This window comes from Vicugna pacos, chromosome 2 (assembly GCF_048564905.1).
Source record: "Vicugna pacos chromosome 2, VicPac4, whole genome shotgun sequence".
NCBI lineage: Eukaryota > Metazoa > Chordata > Mammalia > Artiodactyla > Camelidae > Vicugna > Vicugna pacos.
The window spans coordinates 21,899,998-21,915,459 of NC_132988.1; the positions used below are offsets into that span (position 1 = coordinate 21,899,998).

Sequence of the window (15,462 nt, forward strand, 5' to 3'; positions counted from 1 at the left end):
CTCTTCCTTATGCAACACCTAAAACTGCTAATACTACTGAGGTATGTATTTCTTTTAGACTCATTTTACAGATGAATAGACAGAGGCTGAGATAACTCTCCAAAGTCATTTAACCAGTAAGTTGCGGAGCAAGAATCAAATTAAGGTCTGTCTGATCCAAAACCCACCCACGCTGGTCTCTGCTCTTCCATACAAGCTCAGCTGTCCCAGTAAGAAACGCTAATCCATCCTGTTCTCCCAGACCTGCCCAAACACAGAGTCTCTAAATAAAGAGGACGAAGCCACAGCCTAACAAACTGCTAATACAGCCTCACTTGCAAAAGACATGAATTTCAGCTTTGATTTGCTGAGTCATCGTGGTTAAGACCCTCCTTCCCATCCCTCCTCTCTTAGCAGGAAATGACAATATCAGGGCTGTCTTCATGGCCATTTGCCTCTGGTTTATCTGCATGAGAGTTTGCCACCACAAGGACAGACCATGGACCAGAAAAATGGGCGTTTCCCCTTACTTTATTTCATATCCTAGAATGAGAGATGTCGGCTCGATTCCAGTTATTACCTAATTGGCAATAGTGGATCGTATTTTTTATATTGCAGGCCTGGAGGCGGGCAACAGAATTTAATGCTGGTGTAAGTAGTAGTGTTTTTTGAAACATTCAGGCACAATACAACATATTTCCCAACAAATAGTTCTTGCTAGCTTTGTGTCGTGTTCAAAACGTACCAGAGGCATTAATCCATATTATGGACTTGGAGCTTTCTTTTTTCTGCTTAAAGTCTAACTTATTTTCAAATTATAAAACTTATAAGTGCCCAAAACCACAAAACTTTTTTTTGGCACTCGTAACCAAAAAAGAGCTGAATTTTGTTTTCCCTAAGATTTTTATAAGAAATTTGCTCTTAGGCTGATGCTTGTGAACTTGAGCTCTTTTTTTTTTTTCCTGACCAACTTTTAATTTACTGAAAATTGGGGCTTATGACATGGAGAAGGCACTAACAAATCCTAATCTGGGCTAATGAGCTGGATGGGTAAATGAATAGGTGGCTACCACCAAAAGATAATAATGGCCATGAGAGTTTTTTCCCCTCTCAATTAAGCATAGATGTGATTATCTGACCATGCTGCAATATTCGTTTAGTAATTGTGCTAGACTAACAGTCTGAATTTATTTTATGTAATAGTCTTTTTAATAACAATGTCTATTAAAGACATCTGGTGAAAGTCTGTAATGCTTATTTCATGGATAGCCAGCGTAAGTGTGTGCTTCAAGAATTCTGTTTTCAGTTTAATGTTATGGGCTGTTAAGGAGAAGGTTTATGGGTGTAACATTATTAGTTGGAATTTGACTCAAATTGAAATCAGGCCCAAGAATTTACTTCTCCATAATATTATGAAAGGCTTTTAAAAGTATTAAAAAGTTTAACTAAACAAGAATATTAGTGTAATTTAATGTTTTACCTGCAGTTTTCAAGGCCATTCAAAACACTTCCCAATCACCAGGTTTCAAATTCATATGTTAGCCTGCCTCTCATGCTACAAGGCTTTTAAAAATCAGAGGTTTATGACATCAGGTCAATATTTTAACCACAAGAGGAAAAGAGATCTGTATTTGCTGAATTGCTTGACTGTAGGTGAAAAAGAAAAAAATCCTGTATGCCACGGACCCTTTGCTAGGGTCTGAGATGCTAGCTGAGCCACGGGGGTGGTGGTGGAACAGACAGGCCCAGGGTCCCCGGCCCAGGCTTGGCCTGGACAGAAGCCACCACGTTAACACCACTGCCAATTTGAAATGAATCACCCTACACATTGGCTAGGCTTAGCATCCCTGTAATTTCATTTTAAAACCTCAATGATCAAGATGAAAAGAAAGCAATAAAACATATCAAAGTTTTCCTCGTGCAGTTTGAAGAGCCCCCTGTTCTCCGTATCTGTGGCCTTGACACTTCTTTTGGCATTGCTATTAGTGATGCAAGGAGTAATCCACCACTGTCAGGGAACTTGGCTGTTTCATCACCTACATGAGAGACCTGCATAACTCCATGGTGACTGCTGGCTAGATGAATTATGTGGCTCCTTCGTGCACTTTTTGATTGAGCAGTGATAACCCAGGTACTGCATTATCCTGTGCCCCTCTCTGCCCTGAGAAAAACTTGCTCTTTTTTCTTACAGGGCAGTGAAAGAATGACCTCATTGAGACAGTTAAAGTGACATCACCATGCCAATCCGAACTTATTACAGTCAGGAAGAAGCAATTGCTGGGCCAGATTAAATACAGTAAAGGAAAATATCAGTGACAGCTCTTTCAACTGTTTAGAACTGGTGATAATTGTTCATCAGGCTCTTAGAAAAGAGTAGGTGAAGCAATGCCCAAAATATAGCTGCTGAAATTTATTTTATAATCTCATATTCATACTTGCCAGGGAATCCACTGGCTTTGCCATTTATCCATTCATCCATCCATTCACCATTTATTCATTCAACATATAATGTGGCATGCTCATTAAATGCCTGAGCTAAGCACTAATAATTCAGCAGTAAGCCAAACTGATGGGTGTTGCTCTTCAAGGGTTTATTGTCTATTGGGAAGACAGAAATTAAGTATTTACAAGTGTGATGAGTATTAAGAAGGACATATGCAGGACACTTTGGAAGCATGTCATAGGAGAATCTAATCTCATCAGAGGAGACAGAAAGGCTTCCTAAAAGAAATGATGCTTAAACTGAGACCTAAAGGATGAGAGACTGGAGAGAGAGCCCCTCTGGTTGAGGAATAGCAGATGCAAAGTACCTGAGGCAGGCAGGAAATGCAGGACAACCATGAGAACCTGGAGATACAGTGACGTCCATGATGAGTGGGGCATGGGAGGGGGAAACTGGTACAAGATGTATCACATCCTGTTGGCCCATCCTCACCCATGAACAAAAAAGGAAAAAAGAATTATGTCAATAAGATTTTATTAGAATATGATTCTAGAGGCATGGAGAATCTTAAACATTTTTTATTATGTATATCATATATACTGAGTGTGTGTAGATTATAAAATATGTATATATGTACTATACTGTGTCTGTGTGTATATACATATAGGTACTGCCACATGTAGTTTAAATAACTATATTCTTATATATTTTTTGAGACAATGGGTTTTTTTTTTATTTACAATGTTGTGTTAGTTTCTGGTATGTAGCATAGTGATTCAGTTATACATATAAATTCTTTTTCATATTCTTTTTCATTATAGATTATTACAAGATATTGAATATAGTTCCCTGTACTATACAATAGGACCTTGTTGTTTATCTATTTTATGTATAGTAGTTAGTATCTGCAAATTTTGAACTCCTAGTTTATTCCTCCCTCCCTTCCCCTTTGGTAACCACAAGTTTGTTTTCTATGTCTGTGAGTCTCTTTCTGCTTTGTAAATAAGTTCATTTGTGTCATTTTTTTTAGATTCCACATACAAGTGACAATATATATATTTGTCTTTCTCTGTCTAACTTACTTTACTTAGTGTGATAATCTCTGGGTCCATCCACGTTGCTGCAAATGGCATTATTTCATTCTTTTCTATGGTTGGGTAGTATTGCATTGTGTATGTGTGTATGTATATGCCACATCTTTATTCATCTGTTGATGGACATTTAGGCTGCTTCCATGTCTTGGCTATTGTAAATAGTGCTGCTGTTTTGGGGTGTGTGCATCTTTTTGAATTAGAGTTCTTTTCCAGGTATATGCCGTGAGCGGGATTGCTGGACCACATGGCAACTATCTTTTCTCCCTTGTATATTATTGCCTCCTTTGTCAAAGATTAATTGACCATAGGTGTGTGGGTTCTTATTACAGTGTTGTGTTAGTTTCTGGTGTAAAGCAAAGTGATTCAGTTATACGTATAATTCTTTTTTATTAAAAGTTACTACAAGCTACTGAATATAGTTCCCTGTGCTATAGGTCTTCTGCCCATTTTTTGATTGGGATGTTTGTTTTTTTGTTTTTGAGTTGTGTGAGCTGTTTGTGTATTCCGGAAGTTAGGCCCTTGTCAGTCGCATCGTTTGCAAATATTTTCTCCCAGTCCGTAGGCTGTCCTTTCATTTTGTTTATAGTTTCCTTTGCTGTGCAGAAGCTTATAAGTTTAATTGGTCCCATTTGTTTACTTTTGCTTTTATTTCTATTGCCTTGGTAGACTGACCTAGGAAAAAAACATTGCTACGATTTGTCAGAGAATGTTTTGCCTGTGTTCTCTTCTAGGATATTTATGGTGTCCTGTCTTATGTTTAAGTCTCTAAGCCATTTTGAGTTTATTTTTGTTTGTGGTGTGAGGGAGTGTTCTAACTTCATTGATTTACATGCTGCTGTCCAGCTTTCCCATCACCACTTGCCAAAGAGACTGTCTTTCCTCCATTGTATATTCTTGCCTCCTTTGTCAAAGATTAATTGATCATAGATGTGTGAGTTTTAATTAAACTATTCTTAAACTATTATTATTTAAAATACAGTTTAAATGAAAATAAAAAATGATCATACTTTAGTACCCACCACCCAGGTTAAGAACACATCTCTGTAACTTTTAAAACACCCTTTTATACCCTCTCCAACATATTCCTTCTCCTTCATTTCTGATTGTAATTTTACTACATAAGTGCATATGTGTGCTTCCCTGAATTTTATATAAGTGCAATTATATTCTGTGTATTAAGACTTTCTTTCTTGCACGAAATATATTGTGATTCATCCATGTTGATGTGTAAACATTTCCTTTTCATGGCAGAACAGAACTTCGATTTACAGCTCAACTTCAGTGCATGGTGAGTGAGGCAAATAGTACAAAGTTTCAAAATCTATAGTTAGTTCTCAGATTTCTTTTTATTCATTAGTATCTGTGAACTTCTTCACCCACCTTTATATGAAATAACAATGGAGCTGATAATGAGCAATAAATTTGCCAAGTAATACTTGATATTTTCAAAAAGCTTTGTAATTTATGCCATGCAAGCATACCATTGCATTTAATCCCTCACCGCAACTGTAGGAGGTAGGCGTGCCCCAAATTTCTAGTTTGACAAGCGAGGGAATTGAGGTCTAGAGAGATAAGGTGACTTGATGAGGGGCCTTTATGTGGCAGAGAGGTACAAAATCCTGTCAGAACTGGGCAATTGGAAGTGGCTTTAACACTGCAGTTACTTATGGAGCTCCCACCTACTTCCAAGGACTGTTACACATCTGTAGCATAAGCCTTGAGACCCACAGGAGTCCCATGGCATTTGAAGGGTTTAGATTCACTACTTGAATTACTCCAAAGAGACTTGGGGACCCTTGACCTGTATTAATTTGCGTTTTAGCTCAGACACATTTGATTAAAGTGAGCCGCAAGGTTGGAAAGTAGACACCCAGATACTGTAGCTACTAAATGAACCTGGTTAACTGCTCATCATCTGAGTTTGGCAGCAGGTTCACCATTCTCTCTCCACTCTCAAGCAAAGTTATGGGAGACGTTATACACTAACATGATATTTGCTGATGTAGGCATTTACCAAGGTCTTGGGTATCTTTCTCAAATGCTAGGAGCCTGCTGCAGCCATCCATAACATTTTTCAAATGAAAAACACAGAATTCAATATACATATACATGTACATATAACATACGAAAAAGATTGCAATGGACTACTCAAATATGAAAGGAATAGTATTTAGTTGGTATGATTAGAACAGTGGTTCCTAGCTACGGTTGCTTTTTGCCCCCTGGGGGCTTTTGACAAGACTTAGAAATATTTTTGATTGTTGCAACTGGTCAGAGGGAATCTGTGGGGTAGAGGCTGGGGGGAGGCAGAGGATGCTACTGCATCTCCTGGGCAGAGGCTACAGATGCTGCTGATCCTCCTTCAGTGCCTAGGGCAGATCTCTGTAACAAAAAAGTTGTCCAGTGCAAAATGTCAATAGTGCCAAGGTTAAGAAACCCAGGATTAGAATAATTATTTTCTCTATTGTTCCAGAATTTTATGAAATTTTCATAATACAGGCATACCTCAGAGATATTGCAGGCTCAGTTCCAGACTACCACGATAAAATGAATATCGCAATAAAGCAAGTCACACAATTTTTTTGGCTTCCCAGTGTATATAAAAGTTCTGTTTACACTATATTGTAGTCTATTAAGTGTGCAATAGCATTATGTCTAAAAACACAATGTTTACACCTTACTTAAAAATACATTATTGCTAAAAAACGCTAACCATCGTCTGAGCCTTCAGCAAGTCATAGGAGTAATATCAAAGATCGTTGATCGCAGATCACATAACAAATACAATTATAGTGAAAAAATTTGAAATATAATGAGAATAGCCTGTATATACATTATTACATAATGTCATTATATTTAGGTTTTTTTCTTCTTCTACTAAGTTTTGTCATCCTAAAACAAAACTATTATTATCCTTACTTTCTGGGAAGTTTATATTATGATTTAAGCCCTTTCATTAAGGGCTGATCAACTAAAAGCCAAATGGAACCCTCTGCATTTTTGGCAACTTCACTGTTGAGGACAAAGTTCACAACGGTACTTAATTCACCTTATGTAAATATGCTTTCAAAATACATTTTTCTTAGATCTCAGGACCAGAAACAGTTCATCTGTCTTGTTAAACTGCTATATATATATAGCATATATATATAGCATATATACATATATATATGTTTTTTGGTTTTTTGGGGGGTTTTTTTTGCTTTTGGGTAATAAGTACGTTTTTCTCTCTTTACCTTAGCTACTAAGGAAACTCAATGCTAAGTTTTCTCCTCCCATCTTCCTCATTGCTTCACTCTGTTCACTTTTGGATTCTTCCTGTCTTCTTAAGTCTTGTTCACTTTTCTATCTGCACCTAACATGGTACTTTTAGAATTCATTAATTAATTACTTAACTGAAAATGTCCCCCTCTTTCCATGTCCTCCCTCCCATTCATTCTTTGTGTTTTTCCCCCATAGATTCTTTTTTTTAATCCCTCATTGTTTTTATTCCATATCTTATCTCTTTCATACTTTTAAATGTAGCTGATTTATTGTCTCCTTTGGGTTGTTATTTTTATCTCATGTCCCTGTTCAGTGTTTCTGCTGACTCTTTTTTCAGAGCCTATTGCTACCTTTGTGTGATTTGTAATTTTTAGGTGTGAGTTTATCTTCCGTGGTGACTATTGTTTGCTTTTTGTTGTAGGAATCCCATGCATCGTTGTTAGTTGAGGGACAAATATAAACATATTCTTTTTGAAAGTTATTAGAGTAGTTTAAAAATATACACATATGCTATATTTCATAGAAAAATTTAGTATAATAAAAGTATGAAAAATTACTTAAAATTTTTTATCACATCATCATATAAATAATAATGGAATGAACCTGGTATCATATAGCTGGGCATTATTAAATAAAAAGCATGTGGAATGTTAAAATATGAAAGTTGAGTCTATGATTTTTTTAAAAAATCCTGGCCTAGAAGAAATCACTGGTCTTCATATTCCCGTGGCAACCATTCCAATGGCCACACTTAGATGCAAAGGGATTTGTAATCTCTGGCTGAGCAGATGCTTCTCTGCTTTGAGGGAAGTGTGAATTTCAGTGGTCAGCTCACCATCTCTCCCACAGTGGGCCTGATCTCAATGTCAAGGTCATTCTTCCTTCTCTTACTTGTCTCCTCATGATTCAGCCTTTAATATGCTATACTGTCTCCCCATCCTAGCCCTCACTCTACACTCATTGCTTTTCTAAAGATGGCGTTGAGGGTTGGGAGAAAGATCTGTGTGCCCACCTGTGTGCTAATGAAGTCAGTCCTTCTCTAACCATGGAGAAAGAGTGGTGACAAGCTCTGCTCTGTCCAAATAGAGCCACAAGAAAATTAATTGTATTAAGGCAAGGACTCTGCCAGTCTTGTTCGCCATTGTATCATCAGTACCTGAAGAGTGCCACAAGGCAGAAGGCAATATCTAGTAAGAGCTAGCATTTTCCCTTCAGTGCTTCGTTCTCAGGGATCACAAGGGCCCCTCTCAGGAGCTGCCCCACCTCCCCTCTGGTTGCCAAGCTCATAACTAGGGTTACATCCCAGCAGACCTGGCTAGGGATGTGCTGTGTCTGCCAAGGGAAGAAAGAGTTTATATACTGAAGGTGTTGCAAGAATTAGGCAGCATGTACCAGCAGAAGCCAGGGGATACCCCTGGCATTGAATTTTGAGAGTGCGCTAGGGATGTGCTGTGTCTGCCAAGGGAAGAAAGAGTTTATATACTGAAGGTGTTGCAAGAATTAGGCAGCATGTACCAGCAGAAGCCAGGGGATACCCCTGGCATTGAATTTTGAGAGTGCTTGATCAATAGGGTCAAATGTAAGGCAAGATAAACACGAATTTATTGCCTTGGAGGCATTTTCTCAGGACACTGGCTTAACACCCTAGCAAGGGCCCTGGGGAGCAGGGTGGTTCTTAGAAGCCTGGAGAAATTGCTGGATGATGCTGAGCAAAGTGCAAATGCCTGAGTTACCCTGGCTGATGGTAGAGGAAGGAATAAAAAGGCTGTGGGCAGTGGGCATGCTGGAATGGATGGATATGCTACATGAGTTCAGAAAAAACATCAGGAGATTATGTTGGGTTCGAGGGCCCAGAGGATACACTATTTATCAAGGCCGAGCTAGCTATTGTTGCCTATAAATGTCCAACCTGTCAGCAACAGAGACCAGTGCTGAGCCCCAACATGGAACTATTCCTCAAGGAGAACAGCAGGCCACTTGGTGGCATGTCAGCTACTCTGGGACCCTCCTGTCCCAGAAGAGCCGGCTCTCTGTAATCCTAGGGTGACTTCCTATTCTGCAGATGAGTTTACCTTTCCTTCACAGAGAGCCTCATCTGGCACTAACAGAGGACTTACAGGATGCCAAATCCTCAGACATTCTATTCTACACAGCATGACCAGGGAACCCATTTCACAGCAAAAGAAGTATAAGAGTGGGCCCATGACCACAGGATCAAATGGTCCTATCACGTCCTGAACCATCCAGTGTCATAGAACACCGGAGCGACCTTCTACTGTCACAGTGGAAGTGGCAGCTCAGAGGCAACACTGAAAAGATAAGGTGCCACCCTTCAGGATGTGGTATATGCATCGGATTAGAGAAAGATCTCTCTACAGTGCTGGGTCTCCAAGGAGAAGAATATATGGGTCCAGAAACAAAGGACTGGAAGCAGGTGTGATTAACATCACTCCCAATGAACCACTCCAGCTCTGAGATCTTCAGATGTCCTAGTCTCCTTGCCAAGGGACGTATCAAGAGTCCATTGAACTTTAAGATTTGACAATGGCCAGGGCAATTTGGACCCTTAATGTCCAGGGACAAGCAGGCAAAAGGAAGAGTCACCATAGTGGCAGGAGTGATAGACCCTGATCATCAGGAGGAGGGAGAGCTGCTTTTAATCACAGGTCAAGGAGGAACATGAGTGGAGCTTAGGCATGCCTTTGGTGCTTCCTAGTACTCCTTTGCCCCTTTGGAACTGAGACGGGGTGGTGCCAAGAGCTTAGAGCTTTAGGAATGAATATCTGGTCACATAAACAAGTAAGCCACCAAGGCTTGCTGAAGTGAAGGCTGAGGATGAGGGAAATTTAGAATGGATGGTGGAAAAGGGAGAGGATGAGTTATCAGTTGTAGCCCTGAGATTGATTACACAGATTGACCAATTGCAGTTGGTACCACTAACTTCCTTTTCTAAGTTTCCTCTTGGGAAGAGAGACCCACAGAAACCATGGGAAGATCTGCTACCTGAACTTGCATGGAAAAGAAATCTGTATGGCACAGGGAATAGATCCTGGTGCCTTAGTCAGCTCAGGGTGCTATAACAAAATATCATGGACTGGGTGGCTTAAACAACAAACATTTATTTATTTATTTCTCACAGTTCTAGAGGCTGAGAAGTCCAAGATCAAGGTACCAGGAGATTCAGTGGGCTTCTTGGTTTAGGGAGGGCAGACTTCCTGCTGTATCCTCACATAATGGGGGGAGGGAGAGAGAGCGAGAGAGAGCACGCTCTGGTCTCTTCTTCTTATAAGAGCATTAATCCCATCATGGGGCTCTACTCTCAAGACATCATCTAAACCCTAATACCTCCCAAAGGTCCCCCCTCCAAACACCATCGCGTTGGGTTGGTTAGGTCTTTACATGTGAGTTTGGGAGGGATGCAAACATTCAGTTCATAGCATCTGACAACCATGAAAATGTACGTCTCAGATAACAAGGAGTTTAAGTGACTGATGGTCCCAGCTGCTGCCCTTCTGGACCCAACATTGGGCTTGCACCAAGGCCGAACCTGTGGGCTCCCAACCCATGACTAAGCATGGTGGGGATGCTAATGACAGCCCATTCCTTCAAGATGCAGGATTCCTCCAACAGGTGACTTTGGTTGGAAGACTCCCCACAGACCTGGCTGAAACTTTCTCTGAACTGTGCTAAGTTCTTGACTCTTCCTACTCACCTCTCCTTCCTTCCTTCCTTCCTTCCCTCTCCCTTTCAGGGATGTCAGACCTGCAACTGGTGGCTCTCCTCACTTCCTCCTGCTTCCTCTCCCTTTACCCATCACAGGTATTTCCCCAGTAAATCTCTTGCATGTTCAATCCCATCTACGCATCTGCCCCTCAGCAGACAACAATTAAGATCTTCCATAAAATATATAGGATGCTGGATGCTGTGATGGAAGAGAATGTGGTGGTGATGGGAAGGTGATTACTTCACAGGGCAGTTGGAGGAGGCAGTGGGAAGACTGATCCCAGCCTCTAAGGAAGTGACTGCTGAATCAGGATGTAAAGTGAGGGGAAGGCAAGGACCACACAGAGAGCTGGGGGGTTGAGTTCTGGCATGGGGAAGGTCAGGAAGGCTGGAGTGTAGTGGGTGAGGGAAAGTGGCAAGAAGAAGATGGAGAGGTCAATGGAGATCAGCTCCTGTGGGGGTTGTTGACTGGATAGAATGGTCAACTAGAAACAAGGGAGAAGCAATCTCATGTGTACAAATAACTCAGTGACCCAGGATTTACAATTCCATATGGCAGCTCCTTTCAGTACTAATTTATCCATTCATCCATCCACTTGTTCATTCATGTTGAAGTTTTAATTCTCCAAAACAGAAAACTGCTTTCCTTTCATGCCTATCGGGCCCTTATCACAAAAGCTGGTTTGTAGATTATAAGGTTCTAGAATTTGGACCTCAGCTTTTAGATCCAAAACTTGTTTTCTGTCTGCCTGGATGAGATCAGTCTCTCAAGGATTCTCACACAAACAACTCAAGAGGCTGATGTCAACCCCCAAATAATACATAGAAAGCTAAGGTGTTGGTTAGTCAGAATAGTACTCTTGTTCTATAGAAAAATCTATCCAGGGAGTTAAGATTTAATCCCAGGGTTTTTTTTATCAGCAACCATCTCCTAACAGGTGAAACTCTCTCTGATTTCCCCTATTAGATCCTTTTGTAGTTTCCATAGAGATCATACTCACGCTCCCATTAACACTTTCTTTCTTCAGACAGAGCGCAACACAATTGATTAGATTAAAGCTTTCCTGGTTATAATCTCATCACACCTTCTTCCCTGAGCTTAACCTCCAGGTTATTGTAAATGAATTTGGGGTGTTCCTGTAACTTTTTGATTGCGTATTTCTTGAACTATAAATAATAGTAATCAGTAATAGCAAATAATTATTATTATAGATGTTGTATAATGCTTACTTGTGATGGGCTAAGCCCTTTACATAAGTTATTTTATTAAATGCTTTAAAGTGCTCTGTGAAGGAAACATTTAGATATCTATTTTATAGGGAAAAAAACCTGAGACTAAGTTACTTGTCATTGTGGCTTCAAAGCCCATCCTGATTTCTTCTGTTCTCTGTGATTTCTGTGCCCTTTTTTCTTTCCCTTTCTTCCCTTTCCTTTTTTTTTTCCTTCTGTGATTATTAAAAACTATACATGCAACGTATACAGATATTTCAAAAAATACAGAAGAAAATAAAGTTAAAAGAACAGTGCCCATTCTCACTTCCTAATGCCAGCTCTGGCCACCCTGTTTCCCACTGGAAGTAAATCACTCCTGAACAGTTTTCTTGAATAAATCCCACCATATTCTTCACACATGCACACACACACACACACACACACTTTTTACTTTGTGTATTTTCCCCCAAAATACAAATGCTGTGTGTAACTGTGTATCTCAAACATGCTTCCTCATCACTACTAACGGATGCCTTTTATTCTTTCAAATTGATTCGTCTAAACTCCCCTATTTTCCATTGATCTGCCTATTTGGACACCAGAATCAAAGTGTTTCAGTTACTATAGATACATTTTAATGTGTTAGCGTTATTCTTCCCCTTTATTTTTAGAACTTTCTGGACAATTTTCACATCTTTTCTTCCAAATCGATTTCAGACACATTTCTTCTTTTCAAGTTCAGAACAACAACAGGATGGAAGAAGAAAACCTATTTACATTTTGAGCAGGATTGTATTGAGACTATAGGTGAATTTAGGGATAATTGACATCTTTATACTATTTTTGTCTTGCTTTCTAAAACCAAAAAGTACACAATTTCTCCAGGAAAATCATTTTCAAAAACTAATACAATGGAGTGTGACAGTGTCACAGCAGCACATGTGCAGAGTATTATAGATGAGTGGGAAACGAGTAGAGGAGGGGCCCCCAGTCTGGCTCATGGTTGACTTCTGGATTAAAATTCATTTCCCAACTATCAACTCCTTGGTTCTAGTTCTGACCTCTGAAGTGTTTAATTTATCTTCCTCCTGTGTGCTGAAAAAAATTTTGGGGTCTCTTTTAAAACTTCTGCCAGCTGAACATCACCATTTTCTTAAGTAACATGATTTTCCAGACTCTTCATCCATTTCTTTCCTTCTGTAGACATCAGCCTCTTAAATTGTGGTGCTCAGAATTTTAATACAGTAGCTGTGAAGATTTAAGATCTGCAGCTTCAAGAATATGTGTGAAGTTTCATGACCGAATTTTTTCTTAAGGCACAAATTTGAATCATATAGGCTCAAGTAGAGGATGGATGGAGGAATGGAGAAATAACATTCATTTACCCATCCATACATTCATTCCACAAATATTTCACTGACACTTGTGCAGAAATCATTCCTAAGTGAGTCTAGCTGGTTTTCAATCATCTGCTTGTGAGCCCAGCCTTACTGTTCTCTACTCTAAAGCGCTCATGCATCTTGTGAGGAAATTGGGTGAGGATTCTGTGTGAGGATTTCCATGACACTACCAAATACGTTGCTTTGAAATGTCCCTTTCTCACTCTTTCTTTTCTTTTCTTCCTTTCTTTCTTTGATTCCACTACATATAAGTGAGATCATACAGTATTGGACTTCCTCCGTCTGACTTATTTCACTTAGCATAATGCTCTCAAGGTCTGTGTTGTCACAAGTGGCAGGATTTCCTCCTTTTACGGTTGTACTGTATCATCTCCAACATTTCATATGGTCTTTTTTTTTTTTAAAGCCATTCTAATGTATGTGTTGAGTATGTCATTAGAGTTTTAATTTGCACTTCCCTAATGACTAATTTTATGGTGTATTTGCCACCTGTATATCTTTTTTGAGAAATGTCCGGCTTTTTTACCTTTTTGTATTAGGTCGCTTTTCTTCTTTTTTACTGAGTTATAAGAGTCCTTTATATATTCTAAATACAAGTCCTTTCTTGGATATATGCTCTCCAAATATTTTCTCCCTGTCTGTGGCTTGCTTTTTAATTTTGATAATAGTGACATTTAAAGATTAAGTTTTAAATTTTAATAAAGACCAATGTATTTGTTTTATCTTTTATAGTTTGTGTACTTTGTGTCCTGTTTAATAAATATTTGCTGGATCCAAGGTCACAAGATTTTTTCCCAGATATTTTGTCTGTAAGTTTTACAGTTTTAGCTCATTTTAATTTAATTTTTAGATATGGTGTGAGATAATAGTCCAGTTTCTTTCTTCCTTCCTTCTTTCCTTTCTCTTTCTTTCTTTCTTTCTCTTCCTTTCTTCCTTCCTCCCTCCCTCCCTTCTCTCACCCTCTCTGTCTCTCTCTTTTGTGTATGGTTATCCAGTTGTTCCATCATCATTTATTGAAAAGATTGCCTTCTCCTACTGACTTGCCTCAAACATTTGTGAAAAATCAAATGCCCATTGTAGGTTTATTCTGGACTCTATTCCTGTCCTCTTGACCTGTATGTTTATTTTTATACCAATGCCACACTACTTTGATTACTGTAGCTTATAAGACTCAAAGTTATGTTGCCTAAGTCCTAGAAATTTGTTATTTTTTAAAGTTGTTTTGGTTATTCTAGGTCCTTTGCATTTCCATATACATTTCAGAACCAACTTACCAATTTCTATTTTTTTAAAGCTTTCTGGGATTTAATTTAGATTATATTAAGTTTATAGATTATTTGGGGATAATTTATGTCTTAACAACATTGAATCTTTCAATTCATGCACATAGTATATCTCTCCCTTTAAGTCTTTAATTTCTCTCAGCAATATTTTATAGTTTTAAGACTATATGCCTTACACATCTATTGCCAAATTTATTGCAAACTATATCATATCTTCATGCTCTTGTAAATGATATCATTTAAAAATTTTCCACTTCTAAGTGTTCATTGCTGATAAATATGAAAATATAATTAATTTTGAAATTAATGTTGTAATTAACTTTGCTAAGCTTAGTCATTAGTCCTAGTAGGTTTTTTAAAAATTCTAAAGATTTTCCACATAGTTGATCATGTAGACAAATAAAGACAGTTTCATTTCTTCCTGTCCAATCTTCTTATTTCGCTGGCTAGTACCTCCACTGCAATACTGACTAGAAAGACTGAGAACAGACATTCTTGTCTTATGCCTGATCTTAGGGGGGAAGCAATCAATTTTTTACAGTTACGTATGATGTCACCCATAGGTTCTTTGTAAATAACTGCCTCTTACCAGGTTAAGAAACTTTATGTTCCTAGTTTGCTGAGAATTTTTTTTGGGGGGGGAAATGAATTTTGTCCAATGCTTTTTCTGCATCTTTTGAGTTGATCACATGGTCTTTCTCTTTGTCTCTCAATATGGCGAATTACATCTATTTTGATATGTTAAAGCAACTTTGCATTCCTAGGGCAAATTCCACTTGATCATGATGTGTTATCCTTTCTATATGTCATTGGATTTCATTTGCTAAAATTTTGTTGAGAATTTTAAAGTCTATTTTTATGAGGGGTATTGGTCTAAAGTTTTCCATTCTTGTAGTATATTTATCTTCTTTGATGTCAGGGTAATATTAGAGTCATAAAATATGTGAAGAATGCTTCCATTTTCTGGGAAATGTTGTTTCATATTGGTATTAATTCCTCTTTAAATATTTAGTATATTCACCAGTGAAGCTACCTAGGCCTGGAGCATTCTTTGTGAAAAGGCT

General features: G+C 38.6%; 1 protein-coding gene across 8 annotated transcripts in view; it reads left to right on the forward strand.

Moving 5' to 3' along the window:
* MAML3 (mastermind like transcriptional coactivator 3) overlaps positions 1 to 15,462 on the forward strand; it is a 562,009-nt gene that overhangs the window by 118,963 nt on the left and 427,584 nt on the right. Inside the window, exon 1 of one of the 8 annotated variants that reach the window (XM_072937362.1) lies at positions 4,772 to 4,804. The exons of the other annotated variants lie outside the window; for them this stretch is intronic. The gene's annotated coding sequence lies outside the window, so the exon portion shown is untranslated. Of the gene's footprint in view, positions 1 to 4,771; positions 4,805 to 15,462 lie in introns of those variants that run through there. 8 annotated transcript variants of the gene reach the window in all.